The sequence below is a fragment of the Chrysemys picta genome, chromosome 1 (genome assembly GCF_011386835.1).
Source record: "Chrysemys picta bellii isolate R12L10 chromosome 1, ASM1138683v2, whole genome shotgun sequence".
Classification (NCBI taxonomy): Eukaryota; Metazoa; Chordata; order Testudines; family Emydidae; genus Chrysemys; species Chrysemys picta.
Window position 1 is genome coordinate 5,740,795 of NC_088791.1, and position 17,586 is coordinate 5,758,380.

The following is a 17,586-nucleotide window of genomic DNA, read 5'->3' on the forward strand; positions in this document are numbered from 1 at the left end:
AGCCGATTGTGTGGACTCTAGGGGATTCCGGGGGGTGAAAGGGCAGGGGGCGGCTGGCAGCCTGCTCCTGTTCAGTGGGGCTGGGTGGAAGGGCCTCAGGGTGGTGGGTCATGGGGCCGTGAATCCAGAGGCATCCCAGTGGGCGGCTGTCACCTGCTCCCCTCCTTTCCGCCAGGAGACAGAGCAGCCCCGCAGGGGCGTCCTGCCCCGTGCACCCCAGCGCGTTCCCCCTCGGACCCTGTCCCAGCCCTTCCCTTTGGGGTCTGTGGCACCGCTGGGGTCTCGCGGCAGGAGAGATTTGGAGCCTACATTTCCCGTTGCCGTCTTTCCCCTCCGCTCCCGTCCCGCCGGGCTCGGCACGTGCCCAGACAGCTGCAGGCTTGGCCACACTGTGCGTGGCACCAAAACGGAGTCTGGGGAGAGGAACAGCACGGCGGAGACGTGACGGGGGCATTGGGGTGCCCGGCGCAGGGGGGACGTGACGGGGGCATTGGGGTGCCCAGCGCGGCAGGGACGTGATAGGGGCATGCGGCTGCCCAGCACAGGGGGGACGTGACGGGGGCATTGGGGTGCCCAGCGTGGTGGGGACGTGACTGGGGGCATTGGGGTGCTCAGCGTGGCGGGGACGTGACAGGGGAACGCGGCTGCCCAGTGCGCGGGGACGTGACGGGGGCATGTGGCTGCCCGGCGCGGCGGGGACGTGACGGGGGCACGCGGCTGCCCAGCACGGCGGGGACATGACGGGGGCATTGGGGTGCTCAGCGTGGTGGGGACGTGACAGGGGCACGCGGCTGCCCAGCGCGGCGGGGACGTGACAGGGGCACGGGGCTGCCCGGCGCGGCGGGGATGTGACGGGGGAATGCGGTTGCCCGGCGTGGCGGGGACATGATGGGGGCATTGGGGTGCCCAGCGCAGGGGGGACGTGACGGGGGCACATGGCTGCCCAGCACAGGGGGGACGTGATGGGGGCATTGGGGTTCCCAGCACGCTGGGGACATGACTGGGGGCATTGGGGTGCTCAGTGTGGCGGGGACGTGATAGGGGAACGCGGCTGCTCAGTGCGCGGGGACGTGACAGGGGCATTGGGGTGCCTGGCGCAGCGGGGACGTGATGGGGGCATTGGGATGCCCGGCGCGGCGGGGACGTGATGGGGGCATTGGGGTGCCTGGCGCGGCGGGGACGTGATGGGGGCATGCGGCTGCCCAGCGCGGCGGGGACGTGACGGGGGCATGCGGCTGCCCGGTGCAGCAGGGCCCTTATGATACCCAGGGATAGCACAGCAGTGCCCAAACCTGGCTTCCAAGGCCACATCACGGCTTACGGGGTCGTCTCTCCTTTGCGTGTTAACTGGCACCAGCTGAAACATTCCCACCCAGGAGATCAGCTCGGCTTTGGCAGCCGAATAGAAACGGTAGCGGAGCCGGCGATGGAAACCAGCCACCCGCGGTGTGGGGTGTCAGAGCAACATGGGGGGGAGCTTGGGGGAGGCCCTGAGAGACTCCAAGGGCCACCCGTGGCTTTTGCTCTAAGGTCGGCCAGGCAGGAGGAGACCCCAAAACATTTGGCTCTATTGAGCATCAGGAAAGTGCGACGGGGGAACGTTAATCGAACGCGTCCAGCTGGGATGTGGCTTGGCAGCCAGGCTGGGCACTGCCGTGGATTTTAGGCAATAAACTTCCCCCTTTTCACCAAGCTTCTCTTCTTGGGGGAAATCGCTTCGTTCTGGCAGATCCCCCCAGCCATCAAAAGTGGGCTTGTCCGGGATTTGAACCCGGGACCTCTCGCACCCTAAGCGAGAATCATACCCCTAGACCAACAAGCCAGCTGGGAAATGTTTCTGCCAGATGTTTTCTTAGAGGAGACCTTGGCAGTGCTGGAAACCACAAGCCCATGTGGCCTCTGAGGTTCAAGCAGCTGAACGGTTCTTTCCCCGGCTCCTCGGCCCTGACTTTACAGCACTTAGAGTTTACACCGTGGGTGGCTCAGACACAATATCCCCTAGACCCTGAGTCAAGCCACTTCAAGCAAACCAGAGTCCCCACAAAACCAGTCCCCGGCTGCATAAGGGGCCCGTTGCTTGCGTCTCCCTTTAGAAGGATGCTGCGTTCGTGATGGGCCATGCTGTGAGTGGGGAGCTGTGACAGAATATACCCTGTGCTCACACCCTGAGGAATGCCTTGGGAGGCGTTTAAAAACTCAGCATTTGCTGATGAGTAAATCCTGGCGAAGTGCATGGAGCAGCCTGACGTGTGACATTACCTGCTCAGTGCCCATTCTTGGGCAGGGGCAAAAATCTACATCTTAGCAAAGAAGCGGCGTAGGGTTCCCGTCCTCACAGGCGGCCTGTCGTCAGGCTCCCAGCTGGAGCTGGGGGGACAGGACTATGAAAAGGAGGGGCAGACGCCCCTCTCTCTCCCCCCGCCCATCGCATTCTCTGCACCGGAAAAGACAAAGGAAGCGGTTGCTGGACTCTGCAGGAGGCGGCGTCCTGACCTCTAGGGATTGGTCAGGGAGACTGCTGGAGGCACCTGGCCAGACAACTTTGCTTTGACTCTAATAGAGTTTGTGAAGTTGGGCACCTGTAACTGTTTTATCTTTATGTTTCTTGCGACCGTGTCTGACTCTTCCCCCTCCTTGCTGGGCCTCACTGAAAATCGCTCTCTTTGTAGCTAATACACTTGGTTTGTTGTCGTAGCTAATCCAGTGTGTTACGCTGAGCTGTCTGGATATCTATTGAAAAGCTGGGATATTGGCCCTTTCAGTAATAATAGGCTTCAGATACGTGGACTGCCCAGGCGTGGGCTGGCAGTGCAGGACCTACATTTCTGGGGGAAATCTGAGGCCTGGGGGTGTGTTGGGTCACCCTGCAGGATAACCCAGGCTGGGAAGAGCCGGGCTGTGGCTGGCTGCAGATCACACACAGACGTCGCTGGGAGTGACTCGCATGCGGGAGCGGTGCAGGACTGGAGGCCACAGCAGCAACGCGGTGTAAAGAGCGCCCCAGGTTACAGGGCAGGGGTGACACAGCTACTCCTTGGTCTGGATTGTGCCCTGGGTACAGCACACGAGCCCATTCTACAGCTGGGGGAGGGAAGCCAGGTGCCCGGGGTGGATTGCAGCCCCGCTCCCGGTCAGCCCACCCCGAGAGCAGAACATGCCCAGAGTTCAGGGGTATTGGCGCTTGTGCCCAGCTGCCACGTTCCCCTCGGTTCGCAGCGGCTGGTAAGGGAGCGGCGTTGGGTAGGAAGAGGTGTGACCTTCCCTCGTCCGTCTCAATGTGCTCACTGCACGGACGGGGCAAGATCACTGGGGCCCTAGACAACTAACCAGGTCCCAGCTGGGGGCAATGGGAGGTTTTCGGGCAGTGGGTTGGGTGTTGGGACAAAGTGGGAATTGACTGTAATATTGTTATTAAGCCGATATGTGCCTCGGTTTCCCCTATATTGTGCTTGACTACCCAGTGCGGGGGTGGGGGGCAGAAGGACTGTTTGCTCACAGGGCAGGCTACGAGGCCTAGGCGTGCATGTCACCCAGCTTTCTGAGCTGGGATGGTTCATTAAAAAGGACTGGCCGAGGCCGACCCTGTATCAGTGGAGGATCCGAGAAGTCACTGGCAAATCCAGTCGGCAGGACATTGGCCCCTGGCAGCCAGCGCCCCCAAGGAAGATGGATTTCCCGGCCCCTCAGCAGGGACCTGAGCAAAGACCCCAGCTGGAGCACAAAGGCCTGGGAAGGGGTGAGGTGCCAGGTAAGAGCCGGCGGCTGCAGAGAGACGGGGCTCTCATCTGGGACCCGCCCAAGGAGGTCAGACTGAGACAGACAGAGCTGGACCACAGCGTTCACCGCAGCTTGGCTGCGCTCTGGGCTGGCCAGATGGACTTGGGCCATGCTCTAACCGTGCCAACCGAAGGCCCCTGTGCCCTGCGCCTGCTGCCTAACGCCCCCGACTGGTGTGACAACGCCATGTGAGTCACTGCGAAGGCTCGGGCGGTGCATTGGTCCCTGCGGAGTGGCCAGGTCTCTCCAGGGTCTGTCTCCACGAGACTTCTCTGTAACGCTTTCACCCTAAGAATAAATGGGGCTGCTTCGAAGAGTCGGGTGTAACATAACCGCAGCCGATACACTAGCCTTTGGGGAGAGAGCAAAGTGCAGACACCGGCCTTTCAGGCAGTCTGGCTTGCTGGGGATATTACAATATAGGTGTGGAACTTTGCAGCCTGAAAAACCCTGGTCAGGAGGGAGAGAGACGTAGCCTGCTGGCACCATAAGCAAGAATCACATCCCTACACCAACAAGCTCTGAACATCGCTGGAAACCAAAAGCACAAATTATTCTCTGTGTATATGGAGCCTATAATTAAAGTTGTCAAAATGTCCCATAATGGCTCAAGGGCACGAGTCCCAACCTCAGCGCAGACTGTTAAGAACCAGCCCACAAACCCCAATTTGGTGGTGAGTGCTATACTTCGGTTTCATCAATTATCAAGTGTAAACTCCCTCACGTAGAGTCACAGACAGTCCCTGGGGATATGCTGATCTGTCTGGCCACCCCAGTGAGCTTCTTTTTGTGATAGATGATCCCTTACATCAAAGATCACAGCAATATTCGGGTTACTCCCAGTCGCTCGCCCCAGGTCAGTGGCACCTTAGATCTCACACCAAAGACAATACTTGTAGCCAATCCTACAGTAAATGGTCTTGAGATGTATTAATTAGGGAAAGGAAACAGGAAAGTGATTTACAAGGTTAAAGCAGGTAGATACACAAATGAGTTCCAGTCTGAAGTTTCACAGAGTACTAGAAGCTTCTGTAATAAGCGAGCTCTGTATGTCCTTGAGGGCAAACCCAGGCTAAGCAGCTGGGGATCCCTTGCTTATGCCTAGAAACCTGAGCCCCAGAGGAGTCCAAGCAGCAATGAGATCCAGTTCCTCCTTGTTAGGGGTTTTTATTCCCTTCCCCCCATGCTACTTCGCGTTGCAAACTCAGCTGAGGGGAGGGATTCACTTACACGTCTCCTCTTCATGGGGGGAGAGAGCAGAGTAAACAACACAATCTTTCGTCCTCTTTAACGTTCCACTATCATCTGTCTGGCGTCGCTGGGTCTCCTCGTGGGGCAGGGCAGAACACCTTCTGCTGGAGACCAGCATTTCCCACAGGTTAACGGCTCTCTCCTCTGCTGAGTTACGCTGGCACAGAGGCTCACAATGCAAACGCTCAAAGATGACCTGACGATACGGGAGACAGATGTTACAGGTGAGATTAATGCCGGCAGCAACTCACAGGCCTGCCATAACGTCTCAGCACATTCTCATAACTCTAATACCTCTGCCGTATGGGGCACGGGTCACTGCAGGTTTAAACTAGTGTAAATGGTGGATTCCCTGTAACTTGAAGCCTTTAAACCATGATTTGAGGACGTCAGGAACTCAGCCAGAGGTGAGGGGTCTGTTACAGGAGTGGGTGGGTGAGGTTCTGTGGTCTGCGAGGTGCAGGAGGTCCGACTAGATGACTATGATGGTCCCTTCTGACCTTAACGTCTATGAATCTAACACTCATTGAGCCAGACTGGTCCTAGCCATGTGTGTGTCAGTGTTCACATGAGAACGTCGGCAGGAGCTGGTACCTGGTCTGCCAGAGCACAAAAGTCTCCTTTCTCCAGCTCCGGGCTATGGCTTACCAAGCTAGGGAGACTTCAGATCTACTCTTTAGCCTTTACTATCTACTAGGCTACTGAGAAATGTTGCTTTCAACAGCCAGTTAGTCTCCCTCTCCCCACACGGCTGCAGGTTTTGATGTAAATGACGCCTGTGGTGCGAGGATATTGACTGTGTTCCAGGCCAATGCACGGGAACCCTCCTGTGCCTCTGCTGAGCACATTAATACGTAGCGTCCGTCTCAGTGTGGCTTGGGGGACATTCAGAAAAGCCACCAGCACCCTGTCTTCCTGGCTAGCTTGTTGGTCTAGAAGTATGTGTCCAGGTTTGGGAGGTGCCAGATTCAAACCCCACCCGAGCCCACAGCTTTCCTTTCCTGCCCAGTTTAACCAACGTGTCGCTCCCTTTGGGTAGGCGCGATGCTCTGCCCCTCGCCCCTCTGAATGAGATCCCGCCGGGGGCCAACACTGTCTTGTGTTCAGATCCTGGAACATCGGGCCCAAAGCTTCTCTGTTGCTTGTCCAAATAGACGGAGACACCTGGCTAGATCAGAAACAAACGAGTACGAGCTGCTTTCTGGGTGGAAAGTTTTACAGCTGATCGGCAAGTGTTTGGTCATGGGCCTGACTTTGTTATTGCTGCGTTACAGGGGCCCCTTCCCCTCCCGCTCAGCCCCCGCCCAGGGCAGGGCGTGGAATACCCATTCTCCTGGGCCGCTAGCAGGCGGCACGGCAGGGTGGGGTTGCAATGGAAAAAGGCGAGTGTTTTAATCCAACTTCACCACTTTTCTGTCATTGGGGAATTGTAGATAAAAAGTCTCACTTACTTTCCGTACATTATTTATGTGGGGAAAGTCAGTTTGTTCCGCAAAATCTTCATCCGTCCCACTGCCCGTCACGGTGCTGCTACGTGCTAAGAAAATGGGCTCGTCCGGGATTTGAACCCGGGACCTCTCGCACCCTAAGCGAGAATCATACCCCTAGACCAACGAGCCAGCTGAGCAGTGCCTTTCTTCCAGATGTTTTTAGAGACGAGCCATTGGCTGCGTTGGCACTCGGGGATCATATGACTTTCCACACACATCTGGCAGCAGGATGTTCCCTTGACTCTTTCCCCAGGCTCCCAGACACACTGGAGAGAACAATTTATGGCCTTCGCTACACTGGGATTTTCACCCCGCTGAAGCTGCCAGGATGGAAAACTCCGTTGTAGATGTGATTTGCCCGGCTACAGTTTAGCCCCTTCACAAAACTGGCGACGCTACGGCTTTGAGCCACTGCAGTTACTGGGGAAAGGTCTCCAGCTTCAGCCTCTAAAATCTCGACTCTAGGCCAGGCCAGTTCCAGAGCAGGTCAGTTGTGGAGTCGCGGGGAGGGGGGACCGTCTATGCGAAGGGAAATGTCACGATTGTCTCCTTCTCTCTGCCTTTGCGTTCGTTCTTTAGTCCAAAGCTGAGGGCTGATAAAAGGCCACGCTGGCCCGGAGGAGGAAGGTGCATTTCCAAGGGTTGGGCTGGTCCCTATCTCGCTGCTGTCCGGTAGGCAATGAGAGCAGCACCAGGTGTGCGCTCCCTACCCATCTCTTTGGGTGCCCACTGCAGGGGCTGGTTATGATCCCCCGTGGAGCAGCTGTACCAAGCCCCACAGAACTCAGCAGTTCTCAGGCAGGGCACTAGGTTTAGGACTCCCCTCACTGGCCTACAGGGGGCACTGCCACTGAAGGAGGCATTCAGTGGGGCCACTCTGTATTCTCCTGCCGTCCCAAGAATCTTCCTGCACCCCCCAGTATACCCAGCTCCTGGGCCACAACTCCCCCCTGTTCCTGGCCAGCACTCAGACCCCAGCAGAGCTGCATGGGGCTGTCAAGTTATCAGCCCATGCACTGCTGGCAGGCAGCTCCCATCTCCGCCTGGCCTCCCAACACCCCCTCCCCCCACAATGCCTTTGCCCAAGGGCAGCACCATTATCCCCAGCAGGGGCACAGGAAGAGACTTGGCCAAGTGTCAGAGCCAGGATTAGAACCCACATCTGCTATGTCCCTGGGGGTTGCCCTATGCACTGTACCCCCCTGCAGTGCATGGTGCACTAAGGCAGTGCAGAGGGCTCTGTGTTAGTCTGGCACTGTGGTGTAGTGGAATAGGCACAAGACTAAGAACTGGGGAGACTTGGGTTCTAATCCTGCTTCTGCCACTTCATCTCCCCAGCTGTAAAGCTGCCCCTCCCTTGCTCTGCTGCCCTGCTGGGGGGGCTGCAGGCTCCCTGGCCACCAATGAAATCTCCACCCCTCTGGATTATCTTGATTGTGCCCATTGTGTGGCTAACAGAGGCTGGTGCTGCTTGCTGCAGAGCAGGGGTGTGTGCAAGAGGGGGAAGCAAGCAGGAGCATAGCTACTGCCCCCCCACCATCAGAACCCCTGTGAGGGGAGAGGCAGCTCCTCCAGCTGTGGGGGGCAGGGGGAGAGAGTCAGCTCCTCTGGCCACAGGAAGTGCCCCTCCAAAAGTGGCCAAATTTGTACTCCTGGGCGTGACCCTGCTGCAGAGCATTCACCTCTGGGTGATGGGGATGGTGCTCGGAGGAACATGCCTTATGAACCGACCCCCAGGCCACGCTGCCTTCCAGGCCGGCATCCCCCCTTGGTAGCCGGCTCTGCCCCCAAGCACGAGACCGTACTGCTGCTTTGTCATGGGCATGTCGTCTTCCCATGCTGGTCTGTTGTCCTGGCCTGGAGAGCCCAGCTCTGGGCTCAGTCCCGAGTGGCAGCTTAGCTCGGCCTGAGCTGCCGGCTCCCGTGCACTGTGGTGAACCGGACACCCCGGTGCCAGGGCAGTGGATAAGCTACAGAAACCCATTGATCTGTGGGGCTCAGCGCTGCACCGAGGTTCTGGGGGGCCTGGGGCAAAATATGAAACTGAGGCCCCCACCCTTCTGAAACAGTGCCCTGAGAGGGGCTCAGGGTGTGTGCTGGGGAAGAAGCCTGCCCCACACTCACAGAATATCAGGGACCTCAGGAGGTATCTAGTCCAACCCCCTGCGCAAAGCAGGACAAATCCCCAGTTTTTTTTTTTAAAACACCCATTCCCTAAATGGCCCCCTCAAGAATTGAACTCACAACCCTGGATTTAGCAGGCCAATGCTCAAACTACTGAGCTATCCCTCCTCACCGCACAACAGTGGCTCTGGTATCCTGTGGGGCTGCAGGGCTGCCCAGAGGATTCAGGGGGCCTGGGGCAAAGCAATTTCGGCGGCTCCTTCCATAAAAAAAAGTTGCAATACTATAGAATACTATATTCCCGTGGGGGCCCCTGTGGGGCCTGGAGCCTGGGGCAAATTGCCCCACTTTCCCCCCCACCCCAGGTGGCCTTGTGGGGCTGGGCTGGCTCGCTGCTCTGGGCGTTGTGCTCTGCTTGGGTTTTGGGGCCCTCTCAAATACAGGGCCTGGGGCCAACTGTCCCTCCCCTCCCCCACCCTGGGTGGTCCTGAAGAAAGTGATGGTTTGACAGCTGGGCCTGCAGCTCCAGTGGGGGGCAGCTCCAGGGGGCCCTGCACGGGGCCAGCGCCGGCAGGGCCAGAGCAGGGGATCCAGAGAGCCCTTAAAGGGGCAGGTCCTGTTCCCCTAGCTGCTTTCCCACCCCCCTAGGGACAGACTGCCTAAGAGCTCTGTCTTTTTCCGGGGAAGGAGCCCTGAATCCCAGCCCTGCTCCTCCAGCCTCCACCAACACCCCACTTTTCAGCCTGGCCAGGTGCCAGCTCATGCCAAGGTCCCCATCCCTCAGTGGACCGCTGACGGCTCCATGGTCGGCTCCCCTGGATGTGGTATTGTTCAGACAGGGATCAGCATGATCAGGATGTGTGGAGCGTTCAGACGTCATTGAAAGCTTGTGAGTTGCTGCCGGCATTCATCTCACCTGTAACAGCTGTATCCCAGTGTGATACCGCACCCCGTATTCTTCACAGTGATATTAGCAGGATATGATTATGACGTCGTTACGATGTATTTTATGCAAGATAAGTCATGGGAGGTGTCATTGGAAAGGTGATTTGCTGAATATGATTCTCCTATTTGTCTGCCTGTATCATTTTGGTCTCTGAAGTTATGCATATTGACTATGTCTCTGCATTTCCAATGTAGTGACCCCTGGGGAACACCCACTAGACAAGATGCTGTCGGTCTAGACTGTGGGTGGGGACGGGCCTATTCAGGGCAATGAGCCATTAGGAAAAAACAATAGGCCTTAGGAGAAGCTTATCTCCTACTTGGGGAGCCTTCTTGAGAATGCAACGAACCGCCTGTGAGTTATGGCTGCTAGGACTCTACAAGGACATGTGATGAGACCACATGTTTCTAGACTCCATCTTGGATGTCAGTGTTTTTCCACAGACTGGTCTGAGAACCAAGCTTTGGAACAAAGGGTTCCCGCCATATGCCAAAGCTCTATAAGGCAGGGAGTGACATCGTCTGGGGTTCTTCACTCCCCGCCCAAAGAGACTCCTGGAAACACCTGAGGAACAAGGACTGAACTGGGGGAAGTGCTGGACCCAGGCTAAAGGGATTTTTAGCCTGTGAATGGAACACCTGGGGACTCCAAGCTGTCCCTTAAGGATCTGCAGCCGGCTGGTATCATCTCTTAGGTTGAGAATCTGCTAAATTCAAATCCAATCTACTTAGTATATTAAGTTTAGTTTGAGTTTTTCGTTTATTTGCTAGGTAATCTGCTTGGATCTGTTTGCTATCCCTTATAATCTGTCTTTTCTAGTTAATACACTTGGTTTTGCTTTCTCTAAACCAGTGTGTGGGAATCATAACCCAGGGGCAGAAGGCTGTTGCATATTCCTCTCCACATTGAGGGAGGGGGTGAATTTTATGAGCTTACGCTGTACAGTTCCCTGTGCAGCTGAAGACGGTATAATTCTAGGTTTATACTCCAGAGGGGTGTGTGCCTAGGGAGCTGGGAGTTGCCTTAACTGTAGCCTTCCCATGCAGGGGTTGGTCAACGAGCCTGCATGTAACTGCAGCTGGGTGTATCTCTACCTGTGTGAATGCTGGTGAACGTGCAGGCTGGAGAGGGCTTTGCAGCTTGTCACAGCAGTGCAGTGTGAGAGGGAGCCAGGCCGGTGGGTTGGGCGGCTCAGTGGTACCCCAGTTCCAGGTGGATCCGGGGAGGTGCGGGGGACTCGTCACACCTGTACTGTAAGGTAATGTTCGAGAGTTTCGCTCTGTGCCAGTGTAACTCAGCAGAGGAGAGAGGCGTTAACCCGTGTGAAATGCTGGTCTCCAGCAGAAGGTGTTCTGCCCTGCCCCACGATGCCAGACGGACTAGAGTGGAACGTTACAGAGGACGAAAGACATTGTTGTTTACTAATCCCCTGCCCCATGAAGAGGAGTCTTGCAAGTGAATTCCTCCCATTGGCTGCGTTTGCAACTCGAAGTGTGGGGGGGGGAGGGAATAAAACCCCCTAACAAGGAGGAGCTGGATCTCATTGGTGCTTGGACTCCTCTGGGCGGCGAGGCAGATCGGAGCACCCCAGGGGACTGTCTGTGACTCCATGGTGAGGTTGTTAAAGTGCCTGAGGCGTTTAGACGTGATAATTGGTGAAATCGAAGTGTAGACCTCACAGCCAATGTGGGGTTTGTGCTCTGGTTCCTGAGGTTGGCACTCACGCTCCTGGGACACACCACCCCAGCTCCACCCATTGCCAGGACTCAGGCAGGTTACAGCCCCCAAAGGTATCCAACAGACCTGCCTTTCCCACTGCATCCGTTGAACCAGACAAGCATCCCTCCGCACATCCCAAGGCCACAGCCACTTCACTGCCTCCCACCGCTCAGGCTGGGAGGAGCCGTCCAAGGAAACAGAAGTAAGAAACCAGTTTCTACACGACTGACGCCGGCACACGGCACAGGCCCACCGCCTCGGCACGGGCCAGGAACGCACCGCAAATGAAAGCCGATGCTGATCAGTGCAAGAACTGCCACTAACAAACGATGCACGGCCTCATCTGGGAGGATGCCCCTGATGTAGCCTGTCCCTTTGAGACCTGGCTGGAGAATCCCGCAAGCCCTGTGCTAGCCCAGTTGGCCCCCCCAGGATACTTCGTGGAGCTGGAGAGGCCGAGAAGGCGGGTGGCGCCGCATCCATCTTCTCTGCAAACATCAAACGCAAGAGAGGTGCCTCTGGTAAGACAACTTCATGCACCTGACAGGAGAAACTAGAGCCAAAGCTCCCACTGATTTTAGGTGGATTTCCAGATTATCACAGAGAAAAACACGCAGGAGCTCAGTGGCGCGTGGAGAGGCACCTCAGCCTTGTCGTCCTGGGAGATCCTGAAGTCCTCAAATCCTGGTTTAAAGGCTTCAAGTTACAGAGAATCCACCACTTACACTAGTTTAAACCTGCAAGTGACCCGTGCCCCGAGTTGCAGAGGAAGGCAAAAGACCCCGCTGCCAATCTGACCGGGGGGGAAATTCCTTCCTGACCCCAAATCTGGCGATCAGTTAGACCCTGAGTGTGTGGCCGAGACCCACCAGCCAGACACCCGGCAAGGAATTCTCTGTAGTAACTCAGAGCCCTCCCCAGCGAGTGCCCCATCCCTAGGACTTTCACAGGGCATTTCGGTCCAGCCCACACAGCTGGTCACCCCTGGACCCACAGAGCATCCCCTCCGACTAGGGCAGTGCTCAGAGACCTTCCAGGACCTGGGCATCAAGAAAGACCTTGATTCAACCACGAAGACTCAGGGACTCCAACGAATGCCAGAGCCTGCTAAAAGACACCTGGACCCCACCCATGGGACAAGGAGTTGAGGACCTGGTGACCCGCTGGCCCCCAAAAGGCTCCTCCCTCCCTCCACCGAGGCGGCCAAATCCCACCTCAAGGAGGTCTCTAGAGGGGTAAATGACTTCCTCCAGCCTGAGGGCCTGTCGCAGAGCTGAGCACCAAGCAGTGTAAGAACCGTCACCCTCCTTCATTGAACTGACCACGATCAACCTCCTCAAACAGCGTGGGCCTGCCGTGCTCAGCCCCTAGCCGAGACCCGTGAATCCGACCCGGGCCCTCCCTGGCTGGCGAAAGAGTCGTGTGCAACTGGCCCCGCTCCTGAGCGAACCAGCCAGCTCCTCGTTCAGGGGGGAATCCGCCTCCGTCCTTCACGCGTGCACTGGTGCGACCCACGCTGGAGAAACCCACCCTGGGCACGTCAGGCCTGGCCAGCTCTCGCCCGGTGTCAGACCTCCCGTTCCTGGGCACGCTCAGAGAGAAGCCAGCCAAAGGCCAGCTCCAGGCTCCTCTCACCGCAGCCAGTAGGCGAGACCCGGCACCAGCTGGCTTCAGGCCAGGACACGGAACAGGAGCTGGTTTCATGGCCCTGATGGCTGAGTCCTCCTGTCAGTGGGGAGAGGGGCAACCATCCGGGCTCAGCCCCTGGGCCTCTCTGCAGCGTTCCACACCACGGACCAGGAGCTTCGGCTGACTCCCCCGAGAGGTGGCAGGGTCCAGGGGAAGGCGCTGAAACGGGTTGAGTCCTTCCAGGCGGGACGCAGTGATGGGAAACTGCCCCTCCCCCCCCCAGGCCCCTCGCTTGTGGGGCTCCACCAGGGTCACTTCTCGCTCCGGCCCTTTCCAACATCTACATGCAACCACCGGGCGAACGGGCCAGACGACATGGACTCAAGTGCCAGCAACATGCCGATGACGCACAGCCCTGCCTGCGCTTCACCACATCCGATCACACCGCTGCCACCAGGACGGCCCAGTGCTTGGGTGAGATCAGCTCTGGGATGAAGAGCAGCCGGCCGAAGCTGAACCCGAGCACGACAGAGGTGATGCTGTGGGCAGGGGAAGTATTTGGAGGAATTTGCAGCCATGGTGAAGTCTCCTTCGACTGAAGGTTCCCATCCACAATGGGTCAGTTCTGTCCTTAGTCTAGAAGTACTCTTGGATTCCTCGCTGATGCTGAGCTCTCCCATCGCAATGGCCACAAGTAATGCTTTCTGCTGTCTCCACTTGGCTGGGAGACTCCATCCCGTTCTGGACGACGAAGACCTGGCCTTAGTTATTCCTGCCTTTGTCTCCTCTCCGCTGGACGACAGCAATGCGATTTACCCGGGCACAAAAACGTCAGCACGTCGGACACTCCAACCAGAAAGCCGCCGCGCTGTGGCAGGTCTATGGTCATTGTGAGGCTCCCTGGCGGAAAGCGGGTGGATGTGCGTGAGCAGCTGTGGTGCCGGCTGTATCAAACCGTGTCAGAGATAAACGTAAGAGGGAATTAATGTAAACGGAAAGGCACTAACGGTACCACTCCAGGGCTGTGTTAGGACTGTGACGGGTAGACAAGAGAGGGAGGGCACCGGAGTCAATGGACCACAATTGGTGCTTGGGAAATTAGGCCTAATTGGTGGGCAAAATAATGAGAGGATGGACCTGTCGGCACCTTCTTGGGGCCGGTAAGAAGAGGCTTCGGGGGCAAAGAGGGAACTTTGACCATCACCCCGGCTGGGGCAGCAGGACTGTTGCCGTGAGCCCCGGCCTTGGTCCTCCACAGGGGACGCTTGGCCAGCATCACTCCAGCAGCGAGAACCTCAGCCTGATACGTGTGAGGTCCTGCTCCGAGTCCCTCCCTCGTGTGTCCCTTTCCGACCCCCACTATCTTCCTGCTGGCTGATCTCTCTCTCGGCTTTTCACCTGACCCTGAAATCAGCCGTACTGCCCGGCGCCAGCACGGCCGAGTGAGACGTCCCCCAGCTCTGCTCGGCCTGCGAAGGACACTGACGCGGCCAGACCAACCAGATGATGTCCCTGGCCAAGGAGGCAAGCTCTGGGCCAACAGCTGTCATGGCCGACCCGCCCGCCCAGGACACCTGTCCGTGACTGAGCAGCCGCTTGGTATCCTGAGGGCATCAGCCTAGCGCCATCTCCCCTGGCTAGCCCGTCTCTTCTCCCCCTCGTGTCTGGCTGTTGTGCTGAAAGCAGGAAGGTGACTGTTCTTCCCAGAGCTAACCTGTCCTCCCCCACCAAGGACTGTGGCAGAGGGGGAAACGCTACCTGGTATCCAACACCAGGTTTGATTGTTTTGCATCACTGCAATGAATGTCCAACCTGCGGCATGAGCTGCGTGCTGCGTCTGCCAGGGCACCCAGCCAGCTGAGGTCTCTGCGTAGCAAACCCCAAAGTGTGTCTCGCAGTGTTCAGAGTGGGACAGTTTCAGGGTCACGCAAACACCTTGTGACTCTTTGGGCCCATCTGTTCCTTCTAAATGAATACAGCAGCTCGTCTCCTCAGCAATGGTGGGCACGTCCCACCTGCCCTCCACTCCCTGCACCGGCTTCCTAGAGAACTTCACACCCACTTGAAGGCCTCAGTCTTTATCTTCAAGGCACTGTATGGCCTGGACCCAGGATACCTAAAAGACCGTCTCAGGCTCCTGGAGGAAAACCATGGCCCAATGGAGCTCTCAACAATACGAGAGCCGCTCGTCTGTGGGGCAGACAGAACCGTCCCTGGGGGAAGTCCCAGACCACAGAACAAAGTCCCCCATCACAGACCTCACCACCTTCCCTACCAGGTGCATTTCTCGGACCTTCCCTTCTCTACCGTAAACCCAGGGCAATAGGTCTGTTTAACAAAACACAGGAGACCCGACCAAAACAAGACACTCCCGACCTCACGCGTCTCCCTCTGGGTCTGGGGAGAGGATGAAGGAACCAAAGTGTGACATGTGTCGTCCCAGTGCTAAATGCATGACGCAAGGTGCTCAGACTACACTGGTGATCACACTATTAAAACCCATGTAGATTAATAACATTGCTTATAAAACATCTTACAAAGCCCCTAGGTACAACCTGCTTCAGTTGGCGTGTTGCTTTAGGAGTATGAATCTTGCTCTGGGTAGATCCCAGATCAGCCTATTTCTCCACCCTCCACCCCATGTAAGTAGCACATGTCTGTGCATGACATAACCACGGCCTGCCCTTCTCCTCCACTGGATAAAAAGGGAGTGGAAGTAATTGTACAGTGAGACAAAAGATATTTCGGCAGCTGCTCCTGGAATGCTGGTGCCCAAACCAGGTCAGATGGGCTAAAACCGATGGGGCCCAGCGGCTGAAAGGTAGACGGAGCCGGTGACGTGCTGAGAGGGACTTAGCATTGCATTGGGACAGTTGAATATTTCAACTGTTTGTTTCAATTATTCGTAACTCTTTTGTTGCACAGATCAGAGGGAGAATCCGAACTCAGTCACTGGGCGTCTGCAGCGTTGTGGTAGCCGTGTCGGTCACGGGACATTAGAGAGACAAGGCCGGGGAGGTCATAGCTTTTATTGGACCAACTTCCATTGGTGAGCGAGACGAGCTTTTGAGCCCCGCAGAGCTCTGGGGCTGTGTGGCGTGTGCGTGTCATCCCATGGGGGATACGCAGTACTTTGATGTGCAGACTGGCTGGGCGCAGGGCTCTGTTGCGGGTGCAGGGCTGTGGCGTGTGTGGGGGATACACAGTACTTTGCCGGGCAGGCTGGCTGGGCGCAGGGCTCTGTTGCGGGTGCGGGGCTGTGGCGTGTGCGGGGGATACGCAGTACTTTGCCGGGCAGGCTGGCTGGGCGCAGGGCTCTGCTGCGGGTGCGGGGCTGTGTGGCGTGTGCGGGGGATACGCAGTACTTGGCCGGGCAGGCTGGCTGGGCGCAGGGCTCTGCTGCGGGTGCGGGGCTGTGGCGTGTGCGGGGGATACGCAGTACTTTGCTGGGCAGGCTGGCTGGGCGCAGGGCTCTGCTGCGGGTGCGGGGCTGTGGCGTGTGGGGGGGATACGCAGTACTTGGCCGGGCAGGCTGGCTGGGCGCAGGGCTCTGCTGCGGGTGCGGGGCTGTGTGGCGTGTGCGGGGGATACACAGTACTTTGCCGGGCAGGCTGGCTGGGCGCAGGGCTCTGCTGCGGGGGCGGGGCTCTGTGGCGTGTGTGGGGGATACGCAGTACTTTGCTGGGCAGGCTGGCTGGGCGCAGGGCTCTGCTGCGGGGGCGGGGCTGTGTGGCGTGTGCGGGGGATACGCAGTACTTTGCCGGGCAGGCTGGCTGGGCGCAGGGCTCTGCTGCGGGTGCGGGGCTGTGGTGTGTGCGGGGGATACACAGTACTTTGCCGGGCAGGCTGGCTGGGCGCAGGGCTCTGCTGCGGGTCCGGGGCTGTGTGGCGTGTGCGGGGGATACGCAGTACTTTGCCGGGCAGGCTGGCTGGGCGCAGGGCTCTGCTGCGGGTGCGGGGCTGTGTGGCGTGTGCGGGGGATACGCAGTACTTTGCCGGGCAGGCTGGCTGGGCGCAGGGCTCTGCTGCGGGTGCGGGGCTGTGGCGTGTGCGGGGGATACACAGTACTTGGCCGGGCAGGCTGGCTGGGCGCAGGGCTCTGTTGCGGGTCCGGGGCTGTGTGGCGTGTGCGGGGGATACGCAGTACTTTGCCGGGCAGGCTGGCTGGGCGCAGGGCTCTGCTGCGGGTGCGGGGCTGTGTGGCGTGTGCGGGGGATACGCAGTACTTTGCCGGGCAGGCTGGCTGGGCGCAGGGCTCTGCTGCGGGTGCGGGGCTGTGTGGCGTGTGCGGGGGATACGCAGTACTTTGCCGGGCAGGCTGGCTGGGCGCAGGCCGATCGCAGGCGAGTGCCGGAGGCTCAGTAGGAAGGAAGTGAGAAGCGGGGGCTGGGTACGAAAAGCCTCCCTTGCCAGCTGTAGCGAATCCTGGCTCAGCGGGTGCAGTGCGACTCAGTGGCTGTTTGTCCGGGCTGCAGCCGCAGCTGGCAGTTCCCCGTCTGCTCTGCAGACTCCCCAGGCGGGAAGGCGGGATGAGGCAGCAGCCAGCCCCGAGTGCTGCCGGGTAGCGAGACCTCAGTGTAACCTGATCACCGGGCTGCTGCTTTGCAGAGGTGGCACCTACAGCAACAGCTGGAAAAAGTGCTCCAGCAT

At 58.2% G+C, this 17,586-nt stretch overlaps 2 non-coding genes across 2 annotated transcripts; both read right to left on the bottom strand.

The window, feature by feature from the left end:
• Positions 1–1,750: 1,750 nt before the first annotated feature.
• Positions 1,751–1,822, bottom strand: TRNAP-AGG (transfer RNA proline (anticodon AGG)). Its single transcript has one exon. It is a non-coding gene; the product is annotated as a tRNA-Pro (tRNA).
• A 4,753-nt stretch (positions 1,823–6,575) lies between these two features.
• Positions 6,576–6,647, bottom strand: TRNAP-AGG (transfer RNA proline (anticodon AGG)). Its single transcript has one exon. It is a non-coding gene; the product is annotated as a tRNA-Pro (tRNA).
• Positions 6,648–17,586: the final 10,939 nt, after the last annotated feature.